A 10642-nucleotide genomic window follows, 5' to 3' on the forward strand; every position below is an offset into this window, starting at 1 on the left:
ATTATCACAGTCGCTTACCCAATTATGTAAACCAGGATTTGTCCAACTATGACTCACTAATCTTCTGCAACACTTCCCAAAGCTACAACAATATTTTAACAATAATTTTTCCATTTATAATTAAATTCCAGAGAATGAAGATACGAATTCTTTGCTTCCAATGGAATCGATGTTTAGAGCATTGCTTTTGGACTGATACACAAGTTGCCTTTTTTTAAAGCAAATACATATGTCATTGAAAGCTTAGTAGTTAAAGAAATAATAAATTATCAAATTTAATACTTAAGCAAAACCGTTGCTCTTCTTTTTTATTTCATTAAGAATAATATAACCTAAAATACATTAAAAAAATTTAAATATTATAAAGAATCAATATGTCTATCTACTAAATTTAATAAATTCAATAAATTTTTGTTCTTCTAACATCTTTTCCTAACATTACTATATACTAGTTCATTTTAAAATCAAACAACTATTTCTAGTTCAATAACGACTGTTACTTCATCTTTATTCTTGTGATGAATTAAATCAACAACAATTTGTAAAAATATTTTAAGATACACAATTTCACATATTTATTTTATATATAGAGTTGAAATTTTTTACAATTTGATTGTTGAGTTATTGTTACAAAATAAAATTATAGTAACATTTATTTTTTTAGAAGACTATAAAATAATGTTTTTTTCCAAACATTAAGACAAAACCATATGTATTTTTTATATCATCTAGATCACTTACATAATTATTGTCTATAAATCCAATCATATCATTTTTTTTCTTATTGTGATATACTTCAAAGTTTCAGGTTTTTATTAAACAGCAAAATAAATGTTGTCAATCAATAAATATATTTTAATAAGATTTTTAATGATCTATTAATAAAACTCACATAATACATGATATCTGACCTAGTAAGATATATTAGATTGACAATACTTTGCTTCATATATGTGCTATCGACCTTCTTTTCTTCGTGACAATACATGATATCTAGTTTTGTATCACATTCAAGTCGAATATATATAGACGATTGCATCTTTCATTTAAAACTTATTAAAAAAAGTCTTCATCCACAAATTTCTTTTCACACGAAAAAGTCTCATTTTGATTGAATTATTTTTATGCAAAAAAAAAAAATGTATCAAACTCATAAAACGTCTAAAATGAATTCATCATAGACCTTTTGAAATTGTTAATTATGTGCATCAAACCCATAAAACATTCCAAAATTTATTCATCACAAACTTTTTGAATTTGTTAAACATAATAACATAATTTTCAATAAATATAAGATCAACATGTAAACATGCATTTTTCCTTTGTCTCACCATAACAAATAATGTGTATTCGTAAGGATATTTCATAAATAAAATATTTAAAAATAAGTCTTAATGTAAGTCCTCCAATTACCATAAAGAGATTTCTTTTATCTATAAACTATTTCCATGTTTAATCTTAATGAATCGCCTTGATCAATACATACACGTTGTTCTAAATATTCACGCAAAAATGTTGATTTAACATTTAACTATTTATTTTTAAATTATATAATAATTAAAAAGTAAATAATTAATAAGAAAATGAACTTCTCAAAGATGCTACGTGAACTCGCTTTTAGACTCATATCCTCGTAGTGGAAGTACTGAACTAGGGTCATATTCATCTCATTTTGATTATTTATTGTTTTATTTGTTATTCATATTAATTTAGAACTCACACTAGGCTAACACTAGTGTAGAAAGAGCTTTAGACATATGTTATTTTGAGTTTTTAACATCACATTCCGACTCGACGTCTTTATATGGATGACGTTAATGGGACGTCAGACTCTGCAGGTCCGACGTCGTTATAGACGTCAGTTAAATGTCATATCCAACGTCTATAAAGACGTCAGACATGGTACTAACCGACATCTAAGGGCACTATAAAGACATCGGACATGGCACAAACTGACCTCTAAGGACACTATAGACGTCGTACATGGCATTAACCGACGTATACTGAGTTTTCGTTGTGCTTTAATGCAATTTTGCTCGTGTCTTTGGGTAGCGTAGTAGCACCTCCTTCCTTAGCTAGTTTCTTCGTAAGAAAAAATTGCGTCTTTTGAAGCTCTTATGGCATTTCAATCCAAAACCGAACCTGGGTCATTGCTTAGTTCCATTCCAACCGCCAAAGGAAAAGAATACCGTGACATGAAAACTAGGCAAGGACCCATGTTCGAATTTAGGTTGAAATGCCATAAGATATCCAAAAGATGCAAGCTTTTCTTACGAGGAAACTAGCAAAGGGAGAAGGTGCACTACGCTACCCAAAGACACGAGAAAAATTGTAGCAAAACACAACGAAAGCTCATTTTAATCAGTTCAAACGAAAGATAATACATCGAAGACTACTTTAATCGGAGTAAAAGTAAGTTTAAACGGTTCAAAAGAGATAAAACTCAGTTTTAAAATCAAATGAAGTAACAATTGGTGGTTTTTTTAGAAGACTATAAAATAATGTTTTTTTCCAAACATTAAGATAAAACCATATGTATTTTTTATATCATCTAGATCACTTACATAATTATTGTCTATAAATCCAATCATATCATTTTTTTTCTTATTGTGCTATACTTCAAAGTTTCAGGTTTTTATTAAACAGCAAAATAAATGTTGTCAATCAATAAATATATTTTAATAAGATTTTTCATGATCTATTAATCAAACTCATAATACATGATATCTGACCTAGTAAGATATATTAGATTGACAATACTTTGCTTATATATGTGCTATCGACCTTCTTTTCTTCATGATCTATATGTAGTTATCACATTCAAGTCGAATATACATAGACGATTGCATCTTTCATTTAAAACTTATTAAAAAATGTCTTCATCCACAAATTTGTTTTCACATGAGATTGAATATTTTTATGCAAAAAAATGTATCAAACTCATAAAACGTCTAAAATGAATTCATAAGACCTTTTGAAATTGTTAATTATGTGCATCAAACCCATAAAATATTTCAAAATTTATTCATCATAAACTTTTTGAATTTGTCAAACATAATAACATAATTTTGAATAAATATAAGATCAACATATAAATATACATTTTTCCTTTGTCTTCCACCGTAACAAATAATGTGTATTCGTAAGGATATTTCATAAATAAAATATTTAAAAAATAAGTCTTAATGTAAGTCCTCCAATTACCATAAAGAGATTTCTTTTATCTATAAACACTATTTTCATGTTTAATCTTAATGAATCAATCGCCTTGATCAATACATACACGTTGTTCTAAATATTCACGCAGAAATGTTGATTTAACATTTAACTATTTATTTTTTAATTATATAATAATTAAAAAGTAAATAATTACTAAGAAAATGAACTTCTCATAGATGCCACGTGCACTAGCTTTTAGACTCATATACTCGTAGTGGAAGTACTGAACTAGGGTCATATTTATCTCGCTGTGATTATTATTTATTGTTTTAGTTTATAGAAAGAGCTTTAGACATATGTTATTTTGGACTTTTAATGTCATATCTCAACCCAACGTCTTTATGGGTGACGTTAATGGAACGTCGGACTTTGCAGGTCCGACGTCATTATAGACATCGTTAAATTCCATGTCTGACATCTATAAAGACGACAAACATGGCACTAACCGACGTCTAAGGACACTATAAAGACGTTGGACATGACATGAACCGACATCTAAGGGCATTATAGATGTCGGACATGGCATTAACCGACATCTACTGAGTTTTCGTTGTATTTTAATGCAGTTTTGCTCGTGTCTTTAGGTAGCGTAGTAGCACCTCCTTCCTTTGCTAGTTTCTTCGTAAGAAAAAAATTGTGTCTTTTGGATCTCTTATGGCATTTCAACCCAAAACCGAACCTGAGTCATTGCCTAGTTCCATTCCAACCGCTAAAGAAAAAGAGTACCGTGATGCAAGGACCCAGGTTCGACTTTAGGTTGAAATGGCATAAGATATCCAAAAGACGCAAGCTTTTCTTACGAGGAAACTAGCAAAGGGAAAGGTGCACTACACTACCCAAAAACATGAGAAAAACTGCACCAAAGCACAACGAAAACTCATTTTAATCGGTTTAAACGAAAGATAATACATCGAAGACTACTTTAATCAGAGTAAAAGTAAGTTTAAACGATTCAAAAGAGATAAAACTCATTTGGAAATGCAATGTCACGAAGAGAAAAAGCGAAGGAAGACGATGAAGTGCGCGTAACTACTGGTTTGCAATGTCTTATTTAACAGGAAATAAGATGTTGGTTGCCCCAGCGACCGACATCTATTCTCGAATATACGTTGGGGACCTTACTAATGTGACGTCTATTCGATTTAAAAATTAATATTCGTGGTATATATAAATGTCAGATGTAGGGGGAGCTGACGTCTATAATCGCATATAGACGTCAGGGTGACAGGATTAGACGTCTAGATAACAGAAAGAAATAACTTTTCACTTACCTATCAGACATATAGACGTTGGTTAGGAGGGGCACCGACGTCTATAATATTATAGACGTCGGGGACCCTCCGAACAAACATCTACATGTCCGACTTATTTATGAAAATTCTACCAATTAATAATTTACGTTAGGTATTTTCTGGTCCAATATCTATTGGGTAACGTTAAAGCCCAATTATGCACTAGTGTAAGGAGTATATTTGAAATATAAATTACATTCTTTTGGTTGTTGTTAATCTATTTTTTCCAAACTGATGTAACTAACTTTGACAGTTAGTCCCTTTTCACAGTTTATATACTTCGTTGTATACCTTCTCCTGCTAATAATGAAATTCAGTTCATTTTTTCACTTCCTCTCTTATCTCTGCATAATACTTTCTTTCTGCATAATAAGCATTGGTCCAAGACACTTTCGCCCTGAGAGTGGTATCCAGAGCAAGGTTTGAAACTCGGTTGGGATAGCTCAAGACGTGTCAAAGTAGAAAGGTGTTTGTACGTAATGGCTGGGATGATACATAGCAACCTACCTGTATTCGATGGTAAAGGATTTGATGATTGGTGCATCAAGATGGATGCGATCCTCGGTTTCCAAGAAGTCGATGAAATCGTAAGAAAAGGTTTCAAAGAACCTTCCAAAGACGACACAGAAGCAGTCAAGAGGCAGTACAAGAAAAACCGGAAATTGGATTGCAAAGCACGAATGTTATTGCATCAGTGCGTATCCGCAACAATTTTTCAGAAAATTTCAAAGGCTACTACGGCAAAGGAGATTTGGGACATCTTGCAGAATGGCTATGGTAATTCTGGAAAAATCAAGAAAACTAGATTGCAGTCACTCTAGAGGCAGTATGAGCTTCTCGCCATGGGAGAGCAAGAAACAGTTGTCGAGTACATTGGAAGAATTCAATTGATCGTGAATGCAATGAGGGCATGCGACAAGGTAGTGAAGGACAAGAAAATTGTTGAAAAAAATACTCCGAACACTAACCCCTCAATTTGAACATATAGCTTTGACTATAGAAGAAACCAAAGATCTCGAGCAAATGAGGGTGGAGGAATTGCAGAATTCTTTAGAAGCTTTTGAGCAAAGACTAGTTGAAAGAAGAAATGCTGAAAAGGGCGTAAATCAAGGCATGAGTCAAGCTTTACTAGCCAGAAATGATCACAGACCCAGAGGCCGTGGCAGAGGAAGAGGACGTGCTCGGGGAGGTTGAGCTGGAGGCAGAAATTCGAGTGGTGTTGACCAAAATGATGAAGATGAAAACAGTGAAAACAAGAATGGCGGCAAGAAAGGCAGAAAGTATTCAAGAGGAAGAGGAAGAAGCAAGGTTGACAAAAGAAACATTCAATGTTTCACATGCAGTAAGTTCGGACACTACTCATCCAAATGCTGGCATAACGAAGAAGCGATGAAAAACAAAGGAAAAGAGGAAGCTAATCTTGCGCAAGAAGTTGACAATTCCGATTCATATCACGTGCTATTGATGAGTGTTATCGATTCAGATAAAGAAACACAGCAGTGGAGTTTAGCACAAGAAAATTGTTTGAATGTGTGCAAGGTGGTAGCATGCAGCGGAGGCGAGTGTCAAGAAAAGAAGGCAAACAGAACACCCAACGAAGACAGGTGTCAAGAAGAGGATGTACATGTGTCGATGGCACATGAAACGCATCATGCAGAAGATGAGACTTGTTGGTATTTAGATACAGCATGTTCAAATCACATGACGGGGAGGAAAGAATAGTTGTTAGATCTTGATCCAAAAATAAAAAATAGTGTGCGGTTTGCTGATGATAGCGTTATCATGGTTGAAGGGGCTGACAAGATCTTGATCAAACGCAAGGATGGGAGATCTGCATATATGAACAATGTGTTATACATCCCAAATATGAAGAGTAATTTGTTGAGCTTGGGACAACTTCTTGAAAAAGGATATACGATGATGATGCATCAGAAGCACATGGAGGTGTTTGACGAAAGGCAGCAACTCGTTCTCAAAGCCCCACTTGCCAAGAACAGAACGTTTAAGGTAAAACTAGATGGTGTTGCTGTACAATGTTTGGCTGTAATTGATACGAAAGAGGAAGCTTGGTTGTGGCACTGCCGTTTCGGTCATCTGAACTTTCGGAGTCTGAGCTTGCTGAAATCCAAGAATTTTGTGAAAGGGGTCCCAACAATACAGATACCTGACAGAGTATGTGAAGCTTGTGCTATAGGGAAGCAGACCAGAAATGAATTTAAGAAAACTACATACAAGAGAGCCAAACAACCTCTTGCTGTCATCTATTCAGATGTGTGCGAACCCTTCAATGTGGAGTCAATCGGAGGTAACAAGTACTTCTTAATCTTCGTAGATGAATGGACTAGGAAGATTTGGATCTACTTGCTTAAATAAAAGAAAGATGTATACTTACGTTTTGTTAAATTTTGCGCAATGGTGGAGAGACAATCTGGTTTGCAGGTTAAGATTTTTAGAACAGACGGTGGTGGAGAGTTTAACTCTCACAAAATGGACAATTTTTGTACTGGAAAAGGCATCGTACATGAGGTGATAGCCCCATATACACCACAACATAATGGCATGGCTGAAAGGAGGAATAGGATGTTGCTTGACATGACCAGATGCTTACTTAAAGCCAAGAAACTGCCACACTTCTTATGGGGTGAAGCTGTGTTTACAACAACGTATTTACTGAATAGGTGCCCAACAAAAGCCTTATTTGATTGCACTCCTGAGGAATCTTGGTCAGGTGACAAGCCAAATGTTAATCATTTGCGAGTTTTTGGATCGTGTGTTACAAACATATTCCAGAAGAAAGGCGGAAGAAGTTAGATGACAGAAGTGAGATTTTCATCCATGTTGGATATCACCCAATAGGAGCGTATAGGTTGTACAATCCAAAGAAGAAAGAGGTCATCATCAGTAGAGATGTGATTGTGGATGAAAGGGCTATTTACGATTGGCAAAAGACTAATGGCAAATCAGAATTAACCCCTGGCTGGTTGGAAGATGGAAATACTCCTATGAAACAGATCATTGTTAATGACGAAGGAAACATCCGAAGGTCACAAAGAGTGAATTTTCCCTCCACAAGACTGGCAGATCATGAGGTGTATGCAGAAAGTAACATAACAGATTCTGGAGATTTAACTCATTTTGCGTTCTTGGCTGATGTAGAATCAATAGCTTGGAGACAGGCAATTGACATAAAGGAGTGGAAAGAAGCTATGATTGAGGAACTGAAGTCAATCGAGAAGAACAGGACCTGGGAAATGGTAGAGCCACCTCAACATAAGCAACCCATTGAGGTAAAGTGGGTATCAGTTGTTCGTTCTTCTTCTCAAATTGTGTGAGAATCATGTTTTGTGATCTGTGGTTGCATTTTTTCCTCTCTATATGAACTGTACTATGTATCAAAAAGTGTGTGTGCATGTTTATATGAAGCGAATGGGATGCGGGGAGGGTTAACGACAAATCGCACTGCGGTTAACGACAGCCGCAGTACAAAGAGCGGATGGGTTTTGGGGGTGCCGCATATCAAACCGCAAATGGTAATGCGGTTAAACCCTGCCGCAGTACGAATGGTGGATGGGTCTTGGGGGTCCAGATCTAGTCGCGCCACAGCTGGATCAGCGGCAAAAGGCAACCACTGGTGGAGATGCGGTTGGTAAGGTTTTGGGATGCACATCTTCGTTCTCCGCATATCGCAATGCGGCTTGGATAAAACGCAATTCGAACTACGGTTTGAGGCAAACGCATATCAGAATGCGTTTTGAGTTTTCAATGTTTTTTTTGTGAATTTTTTTTCAAATTGTTATTTTTCTAATTTTAGTTTGTTTGTTAATTTTACTTAAATTTTTTAAGTTTATAAAATTTTATATATTATTTATTATTAATTATGATTTTAGACTAAGTATTAATTATGAATTTAGATTAAGTATTTATTAAATTATTGAATTAAATAATTTTTATTATCACTAAATAATATTTTCGTAAATTCATTTATTTGTTTCTTAAATATTTTTTTATATTATTTTTTATGTATATAATTTTAGTTAATTTTTTTTATTTTTGTTTATGAATTTAGAAATTTTATTAAATTATTTATTAATTAAATAATAATTATTATCCCTAATTTTATTTTGTTATATATTATATTTTTTTATTTGTATTTATTTAAGTATTATAATAAGTGATATTTTTGTTATTTTATTTCTTTCTTTAATATATTATTATTAATTTTAAATTTTTTTATTTCTTCTTATTTGTTTCAATATTTGTTAATAGATTTTTTTAGTTATTTTATTTCTTTTAGTTTTAATTTTGTTTTATATAATATATTGATAATATAATTAGTTAATAGAAATGGTAAGAAATGGTAATAGAAATGGTCCTTAGGTTTAGGATCTCATTTATTATTAATAATCATGGTTTGATTTTATTAAATGAATGAAGGGTAAAAAGGTAAATTTGGAGGTGCAGGGAGAAAAGAGGGAGGTACAGGAAGGAACATTCTTGAAATTGAACTCTAATATGCATGAATCAATCAATAATTATAGGAAAAAAAGTTTATGTGAAAAAATTAATCGGTTATAGTTATCAATATGAACTTCTCTTCTTTTGGACTGATATTGGTTCCTTTTTTAATTCTTTTAACTCGTTTTAACCATTTTCTTAGTGATATTTGTTTGTAGAGCAAAAAAAGTTTGAAGATTGTTTTGCAATGTTAGAAATTTTTGTTTCGCTTCCTAAGCAAATGTACACGTTTATCAAAATATTCAAAAAATGGAATATTGTGGAAGCAAGTGTGAAAATTTGAATAATTTGGGTAAAATTTAGTTTACAAAATGAGTGTCTTATGTTTGAATGAGTGTGGAAGAAAGGTTTTGGGTTGGAAGACTTGTAGCAACAATTTTAAATCATATTTTTTACTTGGTTTAAACCCTCATTTGGTCCTCATATTTGTGTGCCAATCTCAATTTGGTCATCGTATTTTTTTTGTCTCAATCGGGTCCTATAACTTGTAAAAATGAGACAATTAAGCCCTCTCTGTTAAGTTTTCTCTTACGGCGTTAAAAGATGTTGAACTGTATTTTTTTTTTAAATAGATGTGGCATTATGTATTAAATTAAATAGATTATGTTTTAATTACACGTGGAAAAGTAAATTCTTACCATAAAAAAATTCCATTAAAAAAAAATTCCCACCCATTAAGTTCGTCTTCTCCACAAAAACCCTAACCCTAGCCGTCAGCATGCGTGCCAGCATGAGTCCACCGTCTCTCTTCATCTTCTCCGGAAGCAACCCTCTTCACTCGCCTTACTCACCCATGGAGGAAAATGCAAAAAGGGAATGAAATATCCATTGATAATATCATATAGAGGCAGACAACCTACAAATAAGAAATTACAGAACCAGAAACCTACACTGCGATTCATGCCTTCAAACAATGATTCGAACAGATCAAATGGATTGCTGAAATCCTGGCATAACAGAGAAATCTTTTGTTGAGAACTCAGAGGTAACTTACCCCTATCCCCATTCCAGAAACTTTAAGTCCAGCCTCTCTAAATTTGTCATATATGGATCGTTTCTCATCATCTAATAACACCTTTTGTGAGAGTGGGAGGAGAAGGCATTGACGAAGGGGAGAAAGAGAGAGAAAGGAGAAACTTTTTTGGCTCGCAAGATTTTCCTGGCAAAATACATTGTGCATAATCATCAAATCCCAGCAACTCGCTAGCCTTGCAATTCGTCATTCCCAAATCACCAGCAATCAGACCCATTTGATTCATCAACCAAATGTTCCTCCCATTCACAGGCATCGATCCCAAACCAATCAACTTTCCAACACCATTGGAACTCAAAACCCCTTTCGCAACCCTAATCATCACATCTGAAGAAGACGGCTTCAACGTCGTCGTTTTGGGTGGTCGAAACTTGGCTCCTCCATTCTGCTTCTACACTAATCAAAACAACACTGTTAGCACACTTACATCAATACCAACACACCACACCATAGTGAGATTCTCGCACCCGAATTCCTAAACTCACTATCTTCTTTCTAACCGAGGCGTTAGACGACGAAGGCGAGGCCGCCCTCACAGGGGAGGTCGACGGCTGTCGGTGATTTTGCTCTGCCACGATTCCGC

General features: G+C 34.0%; 1 long non-coding RNA gene across 1 annotated transcript; it reads right to left on the bottom strand.

Annotated features, from left to right (window-relative positions):
• Positions 1 to 10418: 10418 nt before the first annotated feature.
• Positions 10419 to 10642, bottom strand: LOC111241989. Its single transcript, XR_002668412.1, has 2 exons — positions 10545 to 10642; positions 10419 to 10450 (listed from the first exon to the last, which is right to left on the bottom strand). It is a non-coding gene; the product is annotated as an uncharacterized LOC111241989 (long non-coding RNA).

The sequence above is a fragment of the Vigna radiata genome, chromosome 7 (genome assembly GCF_000741045.1).
Source record: "Vigna radiata var. radiata cultivar VC1973A chromosome 7, Vradiata_ver6, whole genome shotgun sequence".
Lineage (NCBI taxonomy): Eukaryota > Viridiplantae > Streptophyta > Magnoliopsida > Fabales > Fabaceae > Vigna > Vigna radiata.